The sequence below is a fragment of the Pyxicephalus adspersus genome, chromosome 3 (assembly GCF_032062135.1).
Source record: "Pyxicephalus adspersus chromosome 3, UCB_Pads_2.0, whole genome shotgun sequence".
NCBI classification, from domain to species: domain Eukaryota; kingdom Metazoa; phylum Chordata; class Amphibia; order Anura; family Pyxicephalidae; genus Pyxicephalus; species Pyxicephalus adspersus.
Window position 1 is genome coordinate 11,053,062 of NC_092860.1, and position 20,846 is coordinate 11,073,907.

General features: G+C 38.2%; 1 long non-coding RNA gene across 1 annotated transcript in view; it reads left to right on the forward strand.

The window, feature by feature from the left end:
- Nucleotides 1-1,218: 1,218 nt before the first annotated feature.
- The window catches only part of LOC140325635 (uncharacterized), a 48,263-nt gene continuing 28,635 nt past the window's right edge, over nt 1,219-20,846 (forward strand). Inside the window, exons 1-2 of the long non-coding RNA XR_011919708.1 lie at nt 1,219-1,318; nt 9,355-9,418. This is a non-coding gene — a long non-coding RNA (uncharacterized lncRNA). The remainder of the gene's footprint in view (nt 1,319-9,354; nt 9,419-20,846) is intronic.

Sequence of the window (20,846 nt, forward strand, 5' to 3'; positions counted from 1 at the left end):
AAGCCTTTAGCTTCCATGGTAGGTACTTAGTGCAACCCTGATTTCCAGTTTTGGGTGCTATGAGAGGAGCTACAATGCTCCTCCTCTGTCACTGTATCTCTGTCATTTGCAACCCCTATTTAATGTACAGCACTGCATAATATGTTGGCGCTACGTAACTCCTGTTATTATAATAATAAGATATACAGAGGTTTTAGACTGTCTAAAGGAAAAATATTAGGAAAAATATATAATGACTGTTCTGTAAAGTCTGGATTTGGGCTTAAAATTATTTTTAGGTTAGTCTAGTAACCTAAAAATGCCTGCCAGTCTTTATGGGCCATTTGCTCTCATTTTTAAGGTCTTCAGATTTTTTCATTTGAGTGATAATCCATTTAAAGTCTTCTGTTTTATACTGCCTTATTACAGTGTAAAACAAAAAATTCTAAAAACATTTTTATTGATGCCCCCCCCCCCAATTCACCATCAGTGACACCCTAGATAAATGCCTTCTTGGTAAATATGATAACCTTAGCACTGATCAGCTGTGGTTGATGTTGTGTTGATGACAACCTTTGTGCAGAAACTCTTGATACATTTCCGCTGAATAAATAGCGGTGAATATTTCTTTTCGTACACAGCTGAATAGTAAAAATGAGTGCATCTGTACATGAAAGCAGATTTGATCTCACCTGGGGGGGAGTCTCCTAATCAATTCAGTTTTTGAAGTTTTATCTTTAATCTGCTTTGTGTCAAACATGGATTCTGTCTGAGTGGCAGCACAATATATGTCGTATGCAAATAGCGCATGACAAAGCGGCCCCACTTCAGCGGCAGCAGCAGCACGGTTTTACATTGCAGCTGTGTAAATACCTTGTGATGTCGCAGGTATCAAAAGAAAGCCGGTAGCTGCCTGCATTCTTGGCCTCAGATATGTGTGCCCGGAGGGGCTGCAAGCACCGAGAATAATATGCCAGTGACTTCACAACAGTGAGTGATCATATTGCACAACAATGGTTGTTCATTTTACTGTGTGCGTTCCTTTTATCACCTTCAAAGAGGACATGTGTCGAATGAAGGATGGCTATGCCAATGGCTTAGACCATGCCAAAAATAAAGCTAAACTCCAGGTTGAAATAAAATGAAAGATTAATGTAGCCCTGTAACCAATCTGTCTTTAAATTCTTAATTATTATATTCATTTATATGAAATATTTTTAATTAAATCTTGCAGTGTAATGTACCATAGAGCCGAGACTGGGAGAAACATCACAGAAGGCCAATAGGTGCGCTACAAGCAAAGAACAGGCAGATTGAAGGAGAGAGACCAGAATGACAGGTGAGCTCGGCAGTCTGATGCTTCTTTTTTACTGTCCAGTAACAAACTAGGGTGGGCAAGGAAACAACAGGTCAGATGGAAACTGCAGCAGCAGAAGTTCCCATCTCCACCCTTGCCAGACAAGACTGTGCTGCATGGTAGGACTGTATATTTTACACCTGGATTGATAGAAGTACAAATTTCATTTAACTTCCACCAGTTTTCTCACTCCGCAATTAGATTATCTTTGATATCAATGATTTCCTATTTACGTTGGCATTTTCCTGTGGGTTCACTGACAGAAGGACATTTCTACCCAATCTACCTTAATAGCAGAATACTGTACCGCAGAGTCATCTCATCTACTACAGCAGGGGGCCTGTCACAATGGTGAAATTGTCAAATGCAAAGAAAAGTCAGCACACCGTGTTCTAATTATTGACATTTTATTGGCGTTCCTTAAAAAACAAACATTTTCAGAGATACAGCAGCTGCCTTTCTCCAGGCAACGTACAGAACCAATCTACCTGACAGCTGACCCCAACGGTGAAGCTAGGACAACCATCATTCTGAAACATAGATAAGAAGTGAAGTCCATTTTACAGTGCGCCTGTGTCCATACTATGGATACTTAAAAATTTACAAATGATTAAAGCCCATTTCTAAACAAATATTACATCTGAATAATCATCTGAAGAGCTTTTAAATGAGACATCCTTGACCTCTCTAGCTGCGTGCATTGTAATGTAATTCATTCTTAAATATCACAACCAAAATTCTGAAATCATTTGCTGTTTCCTAGCAACTTAGAAACAATTGTTGGTTATTTACATTAGATGGCTATAATGAAGAAGAGAAAGGGAGGTTTATCTATCCTTGTATTTACAATTTTTTGCCTACCCCAAATATGTCAAATAAGTAAAAGAAGAAAGAGAAAAAGCCGGGGTTTTGTAGGCAAAACAATAGTTATTATTGAAATAGTGGGTTATTTCAGCTATTTCAGCTCCAGCTTTTTCTTTTACTTCTTTTATATACATTAGATGGCTGCAAAATAAACTCTGTCTTGTGAAAGAAATAGGAACAGCACTTTAATTCTGTGTCTATATTGTGACCTTTAAATTGTGTTTATCCTCTTAATCTATCTGTTTTGCTGTACTATGCTTTGCTGTTTTTAGGTTGCTTCTGTTGGAAAGTATTTTAGCTGGAGATAGTGCCAGTAAATTCTTTTGTTGCAGACTGAAAGTGCTAAGCCATTGCATCACATATAGCAGCAGCATTGTCGGTCTGCCGCATGCACTACTTCAGAAAAAAAATAGATTTGTTTTACTTTAAAGACACCTACACAATGCCCGAGCTACAGATATGAAACTATTAAAATCCTAATATATCCACAGGGGTTCTTTCTACAGAGGTGCCTAAAGTGTTTTAAATATTTTTCAGAATATGAAAATACTTTAATATGCATAGTCTGGGCACATTTCAAGTACTGTGATCTTCTTGGCTGCAACAAGCTGTAGATACCACTGATTTTTATAAAAGCTACCAGGAGGGAATAACCTAAGGACCATCGAGCTAACAAGGCCAATAGTTATTCCCATGCATTATCCTAATTGAGGCCTTCAAGATACTCTATCTGCTAACCGAGCCAAGTCCTAACTTCTAACCAATTGTGCGTTGGGTTCCAAAAACTTAGCGGTTTGAGTTTCTTATTAAATTTTCTCCCACACATAACTAACAAGGTTATAGGTTGGGTTAAGTGATAATTTACTGGCAGTATGTAAATGTTTATGCAATTCTCTAACAAACAGATCATATCATATAGCTGTAATGATTTAATCAACCGAAGCGTGTTTACACATAGGGGAGGCTGAGGTCTTTTCTGCTCCATCTTATAATTAGACTTTTTCTCTTGTTTATGAAATCCGCTGATCTCTTCATGCTTGGTGTATTGAGCAACACTGTGCGAGTTTAATTACCATGCTCGTCCTATACAAGCTTCACATTGTTCTGAAATACAAAGGTTACCCAGCACAGTCGCCATTCTGTAAGTGCAGAGGAAACCTGAAATGTTCGTCATTGACCTGGTGTTCCACTTGCGTCATGGAAAATGTGAAGCTAAAGAGCCACGTGGAACATGCTAATGATGATAATGAAATGTATTACTTTTGTTTGCAGCTGCCCACCCACTGTAAAGATTAGAGCAGCCTTTCCTAAGCTTTTTAACATTGGGGAACCCCTTGTAATAACCACAGCTCTAGCTATATCCACAGCTCACAGTACATTAGGATGTTGGTAAGTCAGAAGAATGTCTCTTATATTGCTGGCAGCATATGTATATAGCCTGATTGTTAGAATTCTATTACTTTCCAATTAGACATCCATTATTATTATTACACAGTATTTATATAGCGCCATCATATTACGCAGCACTGTAAGCCCAAAGTCATGTCACTAGCTGTCCCTCAAAGGAGCTCACAATCTAATGTCCCTACTATAGTCAAATGTCATTAATGTAGTCTAAGGTCAATTTTAGGGGCAAGCCAATGAACCTAACTGCATGTTTTTTGGATGTGGGAGGAAACCCACACAGACACAGGGAGAACCTGCAAACTCCATGCAGATAGTGTCCTGGCTGGGACTCGAACCTAAGACCTAGCGCTGCAAAGGCCAGAGTGCTAACCCCTGAGCCATCATGCTGCCCCAATGCTTAAAAGGGCATGAAAAGAGAGGGTAAATTTATCTAGTGGCCACACGGTGGCTCATCATTTAGCACTTTGGCAGTGCTAGGTCCCAGGTTCGAATCTTGGCCAGGAACGATCTGCAAGGAGTTTGCGTGATCTCCCCGTGTTTGAGTGGTTTTCATCTGTGTACTCCAGTTTTCTTCCACATTCCAATAACAGAGTTAGGTTAATTGGTTTCCCCCCAAATTGACATTAGATCGTAGTAATGACATACGACTATGGTAGAGATATAAGATTGTGAAGTTCCCCTACTCAAAAACTAGATAAAAAAGTTTGGCTTTACATAGACTTTAAAACTGAACTCTTTCTAAACAGCTATACAAAAAGAGTTGGTATTTATGCTGATCCAGTTGTGAGATTTGCACCACTCTGGCCCCTGGCACAGCCCTGTCTGGCAAAAAAAGAGAGCTGGTCTTTCTCTGCTGGAGTTTTACTTTTATTTAAAGCCCTCCCCAACCCTATGAATGGACAGTAAATGGAGAAATAGCACTCTAAACTCATAAACTCTTTTTTTGTCACTTCACTCAGCATTCTCTTTGCACAGTTGATTGATGTTTTATTCTGCTTGTCCTCCCCCAGTCTGAACTCTCCTGTACAGGGAATTCTAGGAGGCTGTCAAGCTCGGGTACTTTTCCCACATGCATTAAAAAATGCATTTTAATAATCTATTAATAATTACAGAATTGCATTCATGTTTTCCCATTTAGACCTGCCTGGGGTTCATCTTTAAGTTTTTAAAGCTTTCATGCTTTGCTGCTTTGTACTCAGCTTTTCCAGGCTGCGCAAGATTCTTTGTAAGCGCTAATTGATGACAATATACCGGGGCAAGAACAATGGACGACTTTTACTCCTTTGTTTCGGCACCACATTAAAGAGACATGAAACACCTGCTCCTTTGTTATCAGAAGTTCCAGATCTGCACAGCTGCTTATTCATGTCTCTTCTCTGCTCGTGTGACAAAAGCAGAGGGTGAAGCTCTTGAGAATCGACTTCCTCCTCTCTACTTAAAAGTGACGTTTTAAATTCAAAATTCAACATTGCACCAGACTCTAGGAATTCAGGGGAAGTACTCCGTGTCTAGGCTTGAGGATGAGTGGCTCCTGTTGGGCATCATTTGTAAACCTGAAGTCTTAGAACAATAACATCCGTGAATACGCTGTTTGCTTAGGATTTTTTCAGAGCCGCTAGTATCTGGCAGAGATCACTTTCTAGGTTTTTCCAGTTTGCTGTGGGAGGGTATGGTAATTCCATGTAATGCACCATTGTTTTTGTCTACAAGCTCCATTGCACAGACACCCGGAATGAGCTCTGATCTTATAGCTTTGCAATAGCTAGAAATTAAGGTGGAACCCTAGACAAATTTTTAGTCCATTTTAGGTTTTGCTGTGTATATCACTAATACTAGATGGTAAGGTAGTGACGAGACATTGAACCTACTGGGGCAAAAACATTTTTTAGTAGAGCAGAGGGTGAATTGAAACTTTTTTTCTTGCATTTCACTTTAGTCCTTATAAGTCGTAACCCAGAGTTAGAATGCTGTATGATCTGCCTATTACAGCTCATAGGCGGGTATAATGCAGACTTTTGTTTATTTGCAAACCCAAAACAGCTGTTCCCACTCTACCATCCACAATAGACACCTTTAAATTGGAGGCTCAACATTGGGTCCCGTCTCCTCACATCCAGACACAAAGGATAATGACAGATCGCACATTGCGAATCGATGTCAAGCTCCAAAATTTAGTGGTTCCTGGTGAACCAAGGTGATCACCTTGAACATTCAGAAGTTGTTATCAGTAAGGGATGTTATCCCACACATAGAACGCAGGTACATGAATGTAAAGCCACTTTACTTGTCATATGGATATAAAAGAGTACAAGTAGATATAAAAACTTGAAAAGGAAGTTTGTTATTTTTTTTACTTAGGTTTTTTTTATACTTTTCAAAAATAGGTGCACTGTACATGAAGCCATTCATTTCCCAAAGTTTACAAAAACTGCCACAGAAGGTGAAGCTAAACCTTCCTATGACTGGCATATGCTTTTATGCTTATTTTAGATCATATCTAAATGAGAAAGCCGTGCCCCAATTACCCTATAGAGATAGAATTGTGGAATGTTTTAATAGAGGGATCACCAGCAGGAGGAAGGGAGGCCTGATTCTTCTTTATTGTTAGAATCCTGGGGTGTATCACTAAATAGGTGTTTCCTAACCATTTTAAAAGGGAAACCCTTGATAAAATTTCAGGTATTCAGGAAACCACTGCTATAATTACTATAACTGCATCTCACAGTATTAGTATTAGTATTAGTATTAGTAGGGTAGTCAGTAGGAATAATAATTCTTACATTGCTGGCCATTGGGAAGATAGCCAAAAAAAAACTGGTGCCAGTTAAACTGACCTGACAGACACAGATTGCTCAATGAACCCATGGAAACCCCTGGAGGAACCCTGTTTGAGAAACAACTCGACAAGAGAGATCACCAACAGGAGGAAAAAAGTCCTGATTCCCCATATCATTAGCTAGACTTTGTTTAGAATATAGTGTGCAGTCCTGGAGACATTATTTACAAAAAGACATGTACTGCCTGGAGAAAAAAAAGCCAAAGTGGTGACAAGAATGGAACCTTTAAATACACGTTTGTGTGAATAAGGTTCACAATAGCAAAATTTTCAATATAAAGCTGTATTAATGCAATAAATTCCACTAACTTCCAGCTAACTTTTGCAAGTACACTTGAAAACCGACTTACAACAGGTAGTGAGTTTATTGACAATAGGTGATTTTTTTAACATGCTTAGGAAAACAGATTTATACAAAAAAAATTAAAAATAAAACAAAATCTCAATGGACCACTTTTGTTTTTGCTGCGACTGGTTTGGTGAATCAACGCTATTTGTGCACTGGCCGGGAGCCATTAGAGATGTACATGAGGCTTAGCTGCTGACTTTTGATTAAGAGTCAAAATTTGCATGTTAGCAGCAATCCTATTTAATTGGCATAGACTGCACAAACTGAGAAGAGGAGTGAATCTTCTACAGCTGAAAGAATGAATTTCTGTTTTCAGTGTTGGGAACCTGCTAGCTTAGCAAAGGCTGCTCTACATTAATGTGTGGTGAAATGATTGCATATAAAGAATTACCACTTGGATCCTAGGTTTGGATAACTTTACCAAGATCCTTCATTTGTACAAAAGAAACCTAAAAATTTATATGTGATGTGATTTTTGGCAACTAATCTGGTACCCAGAATTGTTTTCATGCTCTTAAAAGTAAAACCTCTTATTACATGGTTATTTTATACATTTTAACAGCGATTTTTTTACCTAGCATGTTTTCTTTCTTCTGTGACAAGGTAATTGTTTTTAGAACACGCCTGCTCATTGTGTTAATTTTCCACATCTGAATTCAAAATTTGGCAGGGTGTAGATTAGGCAAAGGGCCGCCCAGACAAAAACAGCAGCCCATGAAAATAGAAAACAATTTCATAAATCAAGTGTGAAAATTTGGAAACAAACTTGCTAAGGAATACAATAAAATTTGTGGTGCTGAAGCAGGGTTTGTTTCAGTCACTGTGGGTTTAAGAAAAAGAAATGTAGCAAAAATGTCTCAAGTTCCAAAAGTTCAAACTTTTATGACTTTCTTTTACATTTTTAGCTTTCCATGAGATTTTCAAATATGTGACAATTCAGGCAAAAGAGTATTTGTGAGGTCGGGTACTGATGTTGAACAAGAAGAATTGCATAGCAGATTGCATTCCAAATTATCCCATAGATGTTGAGTAGGGTTGAGTTCAGGGCTCTGTGCAGGACTCGTCAATGTGCATTAATGGCCTTCCTTACACGGTTACTACGCTGTAAGGGCACAAATATCTTTTATATATTCAAAATGTCTTTGTATATACTGTAGCATTACAGCCCTTTATTATGAACATGAACTCAATATTTTGAGGGGTGTCCAAATACAAGTGATTTGGTAAGGTGCCTATACATTTTTGCTATAAACTAGTTACAACATTGTGATCATCTCCTACTGTCCATGAGGCCACAGCTAGAATTGTAGGAGAGGTCCAGAACAAGTTGGAATTATATTATCTCCATGCAGGTTAATGATAATGTTGGCTTTCTACCCATGATGAAGTTTGCTGTCTGTCATCTGTTTATTAGTTGCACCATGATGGCAGTCAACATTATTACTATTGCATGACTTTTGATATATAGTCTTCTGACTATGTAATGCGTTTGATTTTTCTTGGCTGTAGTTTTGGCCAAAACGCCCATCCAGCACTGCTTCTCTCCCCTCTAACTTGCAAAGTGAGGCACTTGAAGCTGCTCAGCCTAGCGAGGCATGACCGCAGAACCCGAGCCGCCTGATTGCGACATCATGAAAAATTGGAGAGGGCTCAATCCGGTCATATAAATACCTCACATTGTGCAACTCCGCATATCCATTTACAGCTCCTAATGGAAAAATTTCAGCGCCTGATGTAATAGGTCTCATGTCATCATCGCATAGGGTATGTAATCCTCCTATCTTTTCCGCACTGGGCAAGATGCCGACCGGGCATCAAGATGCCGCTAGGAATGTGGAAGGCAGATATTATGTACAACTTCTCCACATCTGATGGGGCCATGGGCGAAGGGTAGAGCATAACCCAACGCTAAGAATATCCTCTCGATAATGGGGCTCAGGCTAATGATTTCTAAGTGTTTTCTTTTCAGCTTAAGAAAACCTCTTTCAATTTGTCTTTGGAGTCGAGTTTGTTGCCTTGTTGGATCAAGAGACGTTCCATATGGACAAATATTTCCCTCCGCCAAACCATAGACAGCCTGGGAAATGACATAAGGATACTTGAGCACCACAGGCAGTGCTTCTCAAGTGTCTTCCTCTGTCTCCCATCCCTCTCTTCTGTCTGTAGGAAAAAAAATGAAGTTTTAGGGATGCCAAACCACACTCCAAATCAGGATCAAGTTCAAGATTAAAAAATTCTCTTGATGAAACCATGGACAATTGAAGTATTGTTATTAAGACGTTCTTGGAACTCAAAAGGCAAAGGAGTGAAGCTATAAGTGTCATTACTAATTTATATATATATATATATATATATATATATATATATATGTCCCTGTATTCATCTGTATAAACAAGAATGTAGTTTAGCAGATTAACAGAGGTCAACATTTGCTGTTGGGGATAATTTTTATGGTTCAGGCAGTGTTAAGATTGAAGAAAAATTCCACAGTAAAAAATATTTCCCAATTAAATAAAGCATCTGACTTCTTAATTTGTATTGTAATTTGTGCATTTATTCTAGATTCGTGCAGTGTTCACATTGCTTCTATGTCGGAGAGTGCTGTAAAATTGACCATCACCTCAAAGTAAGTTGAGCGACTAGTACCTTGGGTTTTACATAAGTGGTGTCTAACAAAGTCATTGCATTTTGCGCTTTGGGTGGCTTGATGCCTGAGGTTCCTCACAAGTCCCATGGATGATTATACTGAAAATAATGATAATAGGATCAAAAGATCACACAGTGAGGTTTTACAAAAATACAATGTAAACTGAATATATTATCAGGTAGGTAGTAAAAACTGATAAACTAATGCATTTTTGGATTGACAGTCCCCCCATCTCCGGGTCTTTTGTAGTAAGGAAAAATAAAGTATAAAGAAAACTGCACCAAATAGGAATCTTAAAAGAACTTCTGTCTCGGTTAGCTGGTGGGAACCCCTGCTGAGCTTGCAGTTATTTATTTTTACAGTATAACTCTACTTTAAAATATTTGACTGACAGCAATGTGAGGCCAATAACTATTCTCAGAATAGAACACTTACCTTTTCTGCTGCACAAGAGATTACATAAAGTTAAAATAAATTGTGGAATAATTGACATCCTGCCCCAACCCCATATATACCAATCTGGGTACCCAGCACTTTGCCTTCTAAAAGACCAGATTTTTTACAAACTTGGCATTTAGACAGAATTGCAAAAAATTATATGTATAATTATTTACAGTTCAGGCACACTGGGTCGTATTAGAGAAGATGTAAATATATTTGTAAAATAAATATTTAAATGCTAAATTAAACAGATTTGTAAACTAACATTTAATGTTATTAGGCAGCCAGTTCAGAAAATTACGGTATCTAAACTTCCTGCATCTGGCTTTAAACCTTTTTCTTTGTCATGTTTAAGAATCTTTTCCACCTTTCCTGATAAAAAAGCATCTAGTTCTTAAATAAAATCTCTGTGCTGTGTATTCATACAGCTGCTTTGATACCAAGAAATTACCTGCAGTGAATTTTTTTTTACAAAAAGGGTTTTTGGGTCATGTTATAAGTCCTTACTTCCCAAGGCTGGTCTAGGATTAGGGCTTGGTTTTACTCTAAAACTAAACTCCAGGTTAACAGCTATATACACAGATAAATACATAAAACTGAGTAGTTTAATCTGACAAAGAATATATATTTTTTTTCATCCAGTCCAAGTTTTACACCATTTTTAATCAGCCCATGGATGTGATTTTCTTTTCTTCAACAGTAAGTAGTTACAACTAGATTTGTCCTTCTCCCAGTCAGCATGTTACAGGATAATATTATTATTGCTTTTATTAAACAGTATTTATGTAGCGCCAACATATTGCACAGCTCTGTACATTAAATAGAGGTTGCAAATGACAGACCGTTATTGACAGTGACACACGAGGAGGATAGGACCCTGCTCAGAGTCCACCACTGGCAGGTAATACAGGATCTCCATAGTCGTTGAATCTATATGGCAGCTCTAGAGGTCCTGGGACTAGTTTGCTGCACCATATCACCCCCAGCAGTTGGCAGGAACACGGAGGCTTTAATACAAGAACAGCTTGACAGCGAATAGAATACTCAGCTTTAAGCTGAGATTGGGGCAAGAATGGATAGTCAGGTCCTGGCAGTTGTCATAGAGGCAATGGTAACTGGTGATGCAGGTAAATCCAGGCAGTCAGGGTTGGCAGTGAGAACAACAAGCTAAGCACACTCAAGGTAGCTGAGAATATCCAGAGAGTGGCATCTACCACAATGCAATGCAAGTGATTGTTTATATGTTTTTCTTGAGAGCAGTAAGTTTATATATTATTATTACGCTGACTGGGTGAGGTACATGACCCTTTTTTGCTTCTTTCAATAGGCACATAAATAACCTTACATAATAAACTTCGGCCATTATAAATTATATGCAATTTAGATCATTAGAGCTTTCACTGTGATTAATTACCTATACATGGATTTAAGGTTTTAGATGCAAGCTATTCAGAAAAACTAACCATTGTGACAAACTTTATACAAACAGGGGTCAGCTTTTCTTTATACCTTCTTCCAAAAAAAAAAAACTATTAACTATTTAAAATGTGTTAGCTTAAGTTGTGCTTTATTGTATTTTTCTCTTACCTAAAATGTATCTAAAAGGACATATTACTATAGGACTACACTGTTCATGGGTCATATTCTGCGATTTCATTGCATAATACATTCTCCCTTTTATTAAACAAATACAGATCTACTTGTAAGATTAACAGGTTACAAGAATATTTCAAAAAGCAAAAATTGTATTGGCAGACTATCATATATGTCATTTTTGTTTTGCCCATAGCTCTACTTTAAAGTAAGATTTCAGCCCATATATACACACACACACTTACTGGCCACTTTATTAGGTTCACCTGTTCAACTTCTTGTCAAAGCAGATATCTAATCATCCAATCACATTACAGAAACTAATGCATGTAGATAATGTGAATTCAAACTGAGCATCATAATGGGAAAGAAAGGTGATTTAAGTCACTTTGAACATGGCCTGGGTGTTGGTGACAGCGGGCTGGCCTGAACATTTCAGAAACTTCTGAGCTTTACACCCTCAACCATTTCTTAGGTTTATAGAAAATGATTCAAGAATAAGAAAATACCAGCGAATAGCAGTTTTCAGGGTGAAAATGCTTTGCTGATGGAAGCTTAAAGTGAAGCTCTGCATTTTAAGAGATCATTATTCTTCTCTAGGGCAAATGTATATGTCACAAGTATTTTTTAGTAAACATCATTACTTCCATTTTGTGTTCACTGTAAACTTAGGTATGTCATTGAAGTACCTTCTGAATGCTAAGTAGTATGTCAAGCTAAGAAAAGGATAGGTCCAAAAAATGTGTGGAAGACATAAAGTGGAGGTGTGCAGTTTCCAGGATTCCACTCTTAGTTTCATTCACAGGTCTCCACAACAATTTGCAGAGTACATGTATATATAAACCTCTGCAAACCTGTGTACTGTAAACCATGACTTTGACTTTAGGGTCCCTTGTGATTTTTTTTTTCTTTTTAACTAGAAAACTGGCTGCCGAACATAGAAATTAGCTGATAGTTATGGGCACATGACATCCATTCCAATCACTATTGTTCCAGATTTAAATAAGTAGAATGGTTAGACTGTGCTGCTTACCCCCTTTTACCTTCTGTCTGAAAACAATGGGGTAAATTTAGCCACAACTAAGCGGACGAGAGGACTTTTGCGCAGCCATATTGTGCTTTTACATTCTACCACCCATTATGTCCATGGGCTTCCTTAAAATTACTTCCTTTTTGGTCTGAAGACATCCCTGGTTCCTTTTCTTGCTCAGTGACAGTGCTGGTTGCTAATTGCTATTGGTGCTTGCATAATGACTTGTGAATATTGTGCAGGTCAATGTGAGCATAGGCTAGTATGATGATCACCTCCAGAGAGTATGTTCATGATGTTATCTGGGCTCACTGAAAGTGGTGTACTAGCCAACAATAAACCAAGAAGTGGGTGGCAATAATGATATTTGATAATATAAAGGGGAGAGGAATGGGGCAAATGAATAAAAAAAAAGTTCTTTTTTAATCCACTGTTGTCTATGAACATTGTAAATTTAAGATGACCAGTAGTGCACAATTCGACCCAGGTTTTTTTTTTCTATTTTAAGAGGCTGACTGACCATTGTTCAGCCATTTTGATCACGTTACATTTGCTCACCAGTCAATTTGTAGAGATATTTTTTTGTATCAATTACGGTACATTGTGTCAAGTTTGTAAAAACAAATTCCTTTTAGTTTTTAAAGAAACTTGTAACAAGTATTTCTGATGTTAAGCCAGTTCATCATATTTTGGCTGGACCTGCACTGTGGTATTCAAGAGGTACGCCTCAGTCTACCCCGAGGTCGTGTATTCTCTCAGGGAGTGCCATCATTGGTCCGGAGCCAAAATTGGGCTGGCTTATCTCGTGATCTCTCGAAGGTCGCCCACGCTGTGCAGCTGCAATATAAACAAGGTCTACTAAGGACACAACCGTTTACTTTTCACATCTGCTCACCCCATTCAAACAAGTTAAAGGAACTAAATACAATGCTTCAATTTCTGACAACGCACCCTTAATTACAAGGTGCTGCCCCTTTAAATCTGGTCCTTGGCTGTGGCCCGATGTCACAGACTGGGTTATCCTCATATCAATATTTGTTTTTGTTGCTCAGATTACATAAATCATACGTCTACCACAATGGATGTTAGTTTTCATTTGATCATGCATAATTTCATACATGCAGTGCTTGTTTCCTGCCAGCTAAGGGAACATTTTTATCATGTATTTCTGGATAAAATTTAGATCTGATTTTTTTTCTATCTGCTTGTCACACTGAAAAAAACATTTCAACCACTTTGCATATTTAAACGATGATTTCAGTCAGTAAGAACCATGTTGCATATTTTTAAAGTTCTGGAAGTATTTTGTAAAAAGAGAAAGGCTCCCCGCTGTTGGCACCTTGCTCTGCTTAGTCACTTGCAGTGCAGCATTGGTTCTTAAAGAACCAGCATCTGCATATTTGGCAGCTGGCGCCAATGAGCGGTACTGCTCACTGCTCACTGCCACCTTTATTCATTCTCTTTTAAGCTGTCGCTAGGGGAAGCTATATGTAGTACCTGTCTCCATTCCATTGCAGGCCGCTGCCATCTTCTTTTTTGTTTTCTTCCACATCCCGATCTATGGCCCTCTTCATTGGCTAGACCAGGATGATATAACTCTTGCACAGGTGTATGGGGGTTCATTTAGTCCTGGCATGTGCAGGGATTGCTGGGTATTCTGGCAACCAAAGCTAAGCTGCACATGTGCTTTTAAGCTTTTTTTTTTTTTTTTTTTTTTTTTTTTTATAACAAGTCCTCAGTGCAATCTGGCAGGTACATCAATGGCAAGGACATTGCATGTCCCTTTCTGCAAAAACAACCTGCCTAATAATTTTTTAAAGCAGAACTTTGGTTTGACTTTAAGTTTAAACCTTATCTTGAAATTAAAATTTTCATCCACACCACTTTAAGCAACACTGTACTATCTTTTCTTCAGCTTCCGTAGGAAATATTTTTTTTTCCTATAGGTATCTGGAGCAACCATTGTTTCCTGCCCCAGGAGCGGGCACAATATACTGAGGTAGGCACTAAATTTACCTGATCCTTTGCACTTTCATTTCATTGCTCAGCTGTTTGCATAGATTTTCTTCTGGTCCTGGTTTAGGAGATCCAACCATTCTACAAAAAAAATCTTTGGGCTGGAGTTGGGTTTTAAAACCTTTCAAAACCAGACCAGAAATTCCCTTTGAGATTCTTCGTCTTTCTCACAGTGAAGTGATGGTTAATGAATGTCCCATTAAGCGATAATACAGTGGAATCCAATATTGTGGCAGTGTTGGAAAGTTTTGGGGTCAGTGCCTCCTCTTTGTAGTGCGTCCTCCTAGATGTACATAATGTTTCCTTTAAACGCGGGGTCATCAAAGCGCCCCTTGTTCCAGCGGGACATGTGCGAAGCATGAAATACAAACAGAACAAACACATTAGTGAGATTTGCTTTTAACAGAAGCACACAGTGACAGGAAGGGTGAAATCGGAGCCCTTTTGCTCTGTGACAGAGCAAAATAAAACAAGTGAAGAGCAGGGTACACGGAAATGACTCCTTTACTCTCATTTTTTTTATCCTGAAATGATCAAATTATGTCACTCCATTTCCCGTGGGAAGATTCTTTTAGAAATTCCTTTTGGTAAATTTGTCAAACAACAAAGTTTTGGTTGATTTATTGATGCCCGGGACTTTCTGACAGCATGTCAGGCTTGCATGTGCATGTGTTGGTCTTGTGTGGTAGGGAAAACATATGTTTTAGGTGAGCACAAAATATTTTTTCAATGTAACTCATTCTTGATGAGGAGGAAACTGAGTGTCCTGCACAGAGCCCTGACCTCAACCCTACTGAACACCTTTGCAATGAATTGAAACACAGATTGCGAGCCAGATCCTCTCATCCAACATCAGTACCTGACCTCACAAATGAGCGCAAATTCCCAGAGACACAGCAAGGGCTGTGATATCCACAAGAAGGAGGGATATTGACAGCCATTCCTTTGGAAAAGGAGGCCCAAAAATCCCTATAGTTTTTAGGTTTTCATGCACTTATCACAGCAGAAGTACATTGCTTTAAGAAATGACTGAAAAAAAATTTGTAGATCTTAATCAATTTTGTGAGGAGAAATACCCTGTATATGTGAAAAAAATATAAAAATATGTCTGCCCCATTTATATTAGATAATTGGAACAGGAAGTGAGAAGATCAATTCCTACTTTTAGGAAGCCACCAGAATCTATTTTCCAGGACCACTTCTCATAATGACAGACTCTTCTCAAGTTGGCATTATTTTACTGTGAAACAAGTATTTGTGGGGAGAGAAACAGAGATTGGTGGGTAGGTGAAGTTATGTAGTCCAGCAGGTAGGGCTCACAACTTGGAAATTTCCAACTCACAAATTGGAAATTCAATGCAGCTGGTATTTTTCAATGCTTGTGGCAATTTTTAAATAAAATATGAGGATACATTGTATTTCCTTTTTTTACCCATCAAAATCCTTCCAGTAACACACTTCCTACCTAGGGCTAAATCACTCGTCCACTGTCTACAGAGAAACGATTTAGTCCTTGGAGATAACTGGGGACAATGTAACTGCAAAAGAGGAAGCATGGAAATTTATCAACTCACTAGGTTTCTGGTAAGATCAGAGTGTTTTTTTATTTTTTATTTTCATCAAAAACATATAAAATGCTTTCAGTTGTATATGCCCCCTCTGCTTAGAACCTTTTATCATCCATGGCTCTACTGCTGTGACTCTCTGGAATGGTCACCCTCATCCAGTTAGGTCATCACATTCAGTAAGGCTCTTAAGAAGGCTCCCTTCACCTCTTGTATACTAATTTATAAATCTAGAACAATTTGTGCCCCTTATTGTACATCATTGTGTAATATACTGAAACTTTTTAAAAAAATTATATATATATATATATATATATATATATATATATATATATGAGTATAATAAAAATTATAAAGTAAGTTTATTAACCAAGTAAGAAAAGTTACTTGTTAGGACTTACACTTTAAAAAACTGTAACTAACTCTGAACATCTGTGCCTTGTGAAGTGCTTTTTGTTACCTAAGGCGTTTGATGGCCTCTGCACTCAAAAGATCTTTCAGGACTTTATTAGATAATAAGAGATTTGTCTCTTTTATTCCTGGTTTATCACTGAGGTGACCTGTAGTGTGAAAGAATCTTCCAATGGACAATGGGATTCCCTCCTACACCCTTCACAGATCCAACCATTGTCTTAAGGAATTGAGCCAGTAAAGCATAGGGCTCATTGTTGTGAGGGCTCAGCATCAGTTATACCCTCAGGGGCTCTGACCCTTGAAGCTTGCAATTAGTTGAAATTATTGAGTTGTGTCCCTGGTCTCTTTCTAGAAAACACCTAACTGTGCTAAAAAACAATGTTCTCCTTTTTTCACCCTCATCCTCGGAGGACTTTGTGCCCGTCTCCTCAGCATGAGTCCATCTAATGTCCCCTTCCCACTTTCTTCTGAATGATGGCTTCCATTAGTAAACCAGGGCTGCTCTATTTCATCTCACTCCGTGTTTCTCAACCCATTAGCCTTTAGAACTGTTCAAGCGAAAAACACAAAAGCAGGACCCAAAAAGCGAGCCTAGGCCATCACTATCCACCTGCATGACCACGTAAGACCTCCTTCTCTTCCACCCCATGCTGGTCATCTTTTTAATAGCTAAATTTGGCTTGCAAATAGAATGTAATATAGACTAATAAATTCCTGCAACTGTTGCCTATTTGCAATAGTTGCTCCAGACCAGTGGTTTCCACCAGAAGCCTTCAGTCATTCTGTAGGTTTGTCACCATATGCCTTGCCTGAGATTTTATATGGCTATATTTAGGAAATTGGTCATCATATTTTATACACATTTTCTGACAAACAGCCCATTTGTAAATATGTTCGTTAATCCAGGTTAGCTTCCTTCTGTGCTCTTTGGCCATGTTGCTTTATTTTCCAGCAACAGTGTTTATTTCCAGAAATGCAATGTAACCTTCTCTAAAAATTTATCAGAATTGTGTTTTAGAGAGCCATGCATGTATTATTTGTATTGAAGGGCAACTGAACTAACATGCAACTTTATCAATGTAGGACAATCATTTATGGGAAAGAAATTATTTTGGAGTAAAAGTCATGTGATTTGGGGACTGTAAAAGTGCACAGTGGGACACCTTTCAACAAATTGCTGCAATTTTTGTGTTTGCAAACATTCTTAAGCTTGTACTAAGTTTTTGAAGCAGACTCACTTGAAAAATAAAGTCAAACCCATGCAAATATACTGATAAAATACATATACAGGAGCTGTTTTAGTTGATTTGTATTTCTGTCCTTACAGTTCCATAGCTGTGCCACACAGCTATGTTTTTCTATTTTTATTCATTGCAGATTTGTAACCTATTTAAATCCATTGCCTACCCTGAGACTAACCAGTCTGCTGCTGGTGCCCAGGATTTAGCCATAATGCATGCAGCATAAATATGCCCAACATTTTGGCAAATTTTACCTACCAAATGGCCGCATTAAAACACTGTAACATCATTCTGAACCTGTGATATCTTTTTTCAGTCTTCTTCCAGATTTTGGTGTCTTTGGCCATCTTCCTTTACCACTTCAGAATAACGTAATTCCCACACAACTGCATATGGAGCTGTGCATGCTCCAATCAGTGTATACTGTCTGAAAAAAAATGCCATCAGGCTGGTAGAATCATTTTAGAAAGAAGAGACTACATCATTTCTATTGTCTTAAAAAAAAATACCTGCCTCTCACTACTTTTTATTAAGCAGATTTAGGAGGGAGGCAAAACCCTTGTAATCTGTGCCAAATAGTATTTCCTGATCCTTAACAGAATTCAAATAAACACCTGCACCTACAAGCTTGTAGGTATCTTTATAGATCATTTTAATAAAAAGTAAATACCCTTTTCCTGCTATAATTACTTTTACAACCCTTTATTTGATGTAACTAGCACATTGTTTATTGGTTAAAAGTACTTTGTTACTTTATCTTTTTTTTCCCCTCTTATCGCATTCCCACCCTGGCACAGCGATCGGACGTTAGTTGTTTCATCACAGGCTTTGCCCTTACATGTGTAGTTAACCTGTGAGTTTGCATTTGAACTCTTGTTAAAATAATGAAAGCACGGGTGAGCCTGACCCTGATAACCCCAGCCTGTTTTTGATTGGCTAAGAGTGAATGTCCCCAGTTCTTTCGTTTGCACACAGTGTCTGAGTCTTGTTCCCAGAGATAACAAGAACATGATCTTGTAGTGATTGCCTGTCAGTGGTGTTCTTGTTCAAATAACCACTAACCACTCAGGACGCTGGCAGAGAGCGTATAAAAATCATTTAAATTCAGTGATCGATCTACAGGATTCAATGTCTGGTTCAATGTGTGTCTTTTCCATACAATTACAACAGGTGAATGAAAATAAATATATTTCAACACCAGATTTCTTACTGGGTAAAGCAAGTGCAGAACACGTAAAGAGCGTAAAAAATGTAGATAAATTGTACAAACCATTTAAAGGGTCTGTTCTCCCAGACTAATATGCTAGATTTAGAGCAGTGTTTCTCAACCAGGGTTCCTCCAGAGGTTGCTGGGGATTCCTTGAGCAATGAGCATTTTGTGTCTCATTGGTAAATTTTACTGACACAGATGACCTTTTGGCTACCTGTAAGGGTGACAGCAATGTAAGAAGCATTCTTCCTACTGACCACCAAGCTAATCAAGCTAATATACTGTGAGCTGCGGATATAGTATTTATAGCAGTGGTTCCCGAAACCTGAAAGATGTTTTTCAAAGGTTTCCTCATGTTAAAAAGGTCAAGATAGGCTGTTGTAAATACATGTTGTCCTATTGAATAATACAAAAAAAAAACCCAGTACACAGTGGCACCAACCAGTTAGCACAACAAAAAGCTAATTAAATAGTTTTAATATCATCGAGGACTGATAAGATGCAATTTATATCATATTCCTTATTGTGTTAAGGTATTTTTAAACTTTCTGGATGGTGATGTTTTGTCCTTAATGAATTCCTGCATTGTCACCATGAGCAAGCAAACACAGACACTGAACTGCTGCTACTGTCATTTTATCCTTATGAACATTTGTGCAATAATTTTGTGTTCTGCAGCAGGTTCTTATATACTTTTTATTCAAAGACACCTACTATAAATAAAAAAAAAATACTTACCATTTTTACTTCTGCAGAGCCCTTGATCCCTCCACACTTGGCTTCCATTTGGTCCCTTGCTGTCCTGATTTCTTCCTTCATCCCGACATCTTCTGTCTTCTTCTTTCCTCTGCCTACGTTACCCGATCGCGCACTGCACAGGCACGAGATTGGGTGACGTATCCTCCAGTAAATGAGTCCTGATCTCACTGCACGTGAGCCCCTATGCACATGCCTGATCACGAAGCAGCCCAAGTAAGCCTAGACCAGAGATAGAGCAGCCTATAGCCTCCTGGGATATGTGACATAGCTGTGTGCTGTCATTAGGTCTTACTGGCGGTAAAAATGAAAGGGGAGGGCCTCTTTTTTTTTTCCTTTAATGTATTTAGGAATAAAAAAATATATATTTTTGCTTTATATAAAAGGTGATCTACTCTTTTTATAAAGTAAAAATTTTGGTGATAGGTTCCCTTAAAAGTGGAACTAAAGCCTGCAACTCACTTATTTACGTTCCATTGTAAGGCTATCCTCCTTTTTTCTTCTTCTTCCTTCTTCGGCCAACTTGATTTTCGGTGCTGAGATGATGTAACATTCATCCCTAGCACACAAACATCAAGCCAGGGTTTCCCTGGCTGATGCTGCACATGTGTAGCTCAAAGTTTTTGCATTTCACCGACGCAATCAGGCAAGTAAGTCTGAGTATTGCAATATTGACATCACCTGCTCCTTTCTGCAATAACCACCTGCCCGATTTTTAATTTTGTAAAGTGGGACTTTAGTTTAAAAATTCAGAAACTTTGGCTCCTTTGGTCCTGCACAGGCTACACATTACCTTATCCCAATCTTTTGGTTCAAGACACGATTGCCATGTGCCGTGCCTGGTTTTTCATTACGCGTTGATAAAGTATAACCAGTGTCCGGACATAATTCCTTTGATCTCTTAACAATGAGACCCTCCGAACACCTCGAGTCATTAATTTTCAAATCACACGGCGGCTGGATAATTACTTGAGTAAATGTGTACAGAAAAGGCTAATTTCTACAGTTGGAGAGTTCCCATCCGGGGCAAGCAAGTTGTGTGATTTGATAAAATTCTCCGGAAGAAATAAAATTAATTTGTGACAGAAATTGCTGAATGATTGTTAGGCATTTTGTGAGAACTATCTTTGGGGGAATCATT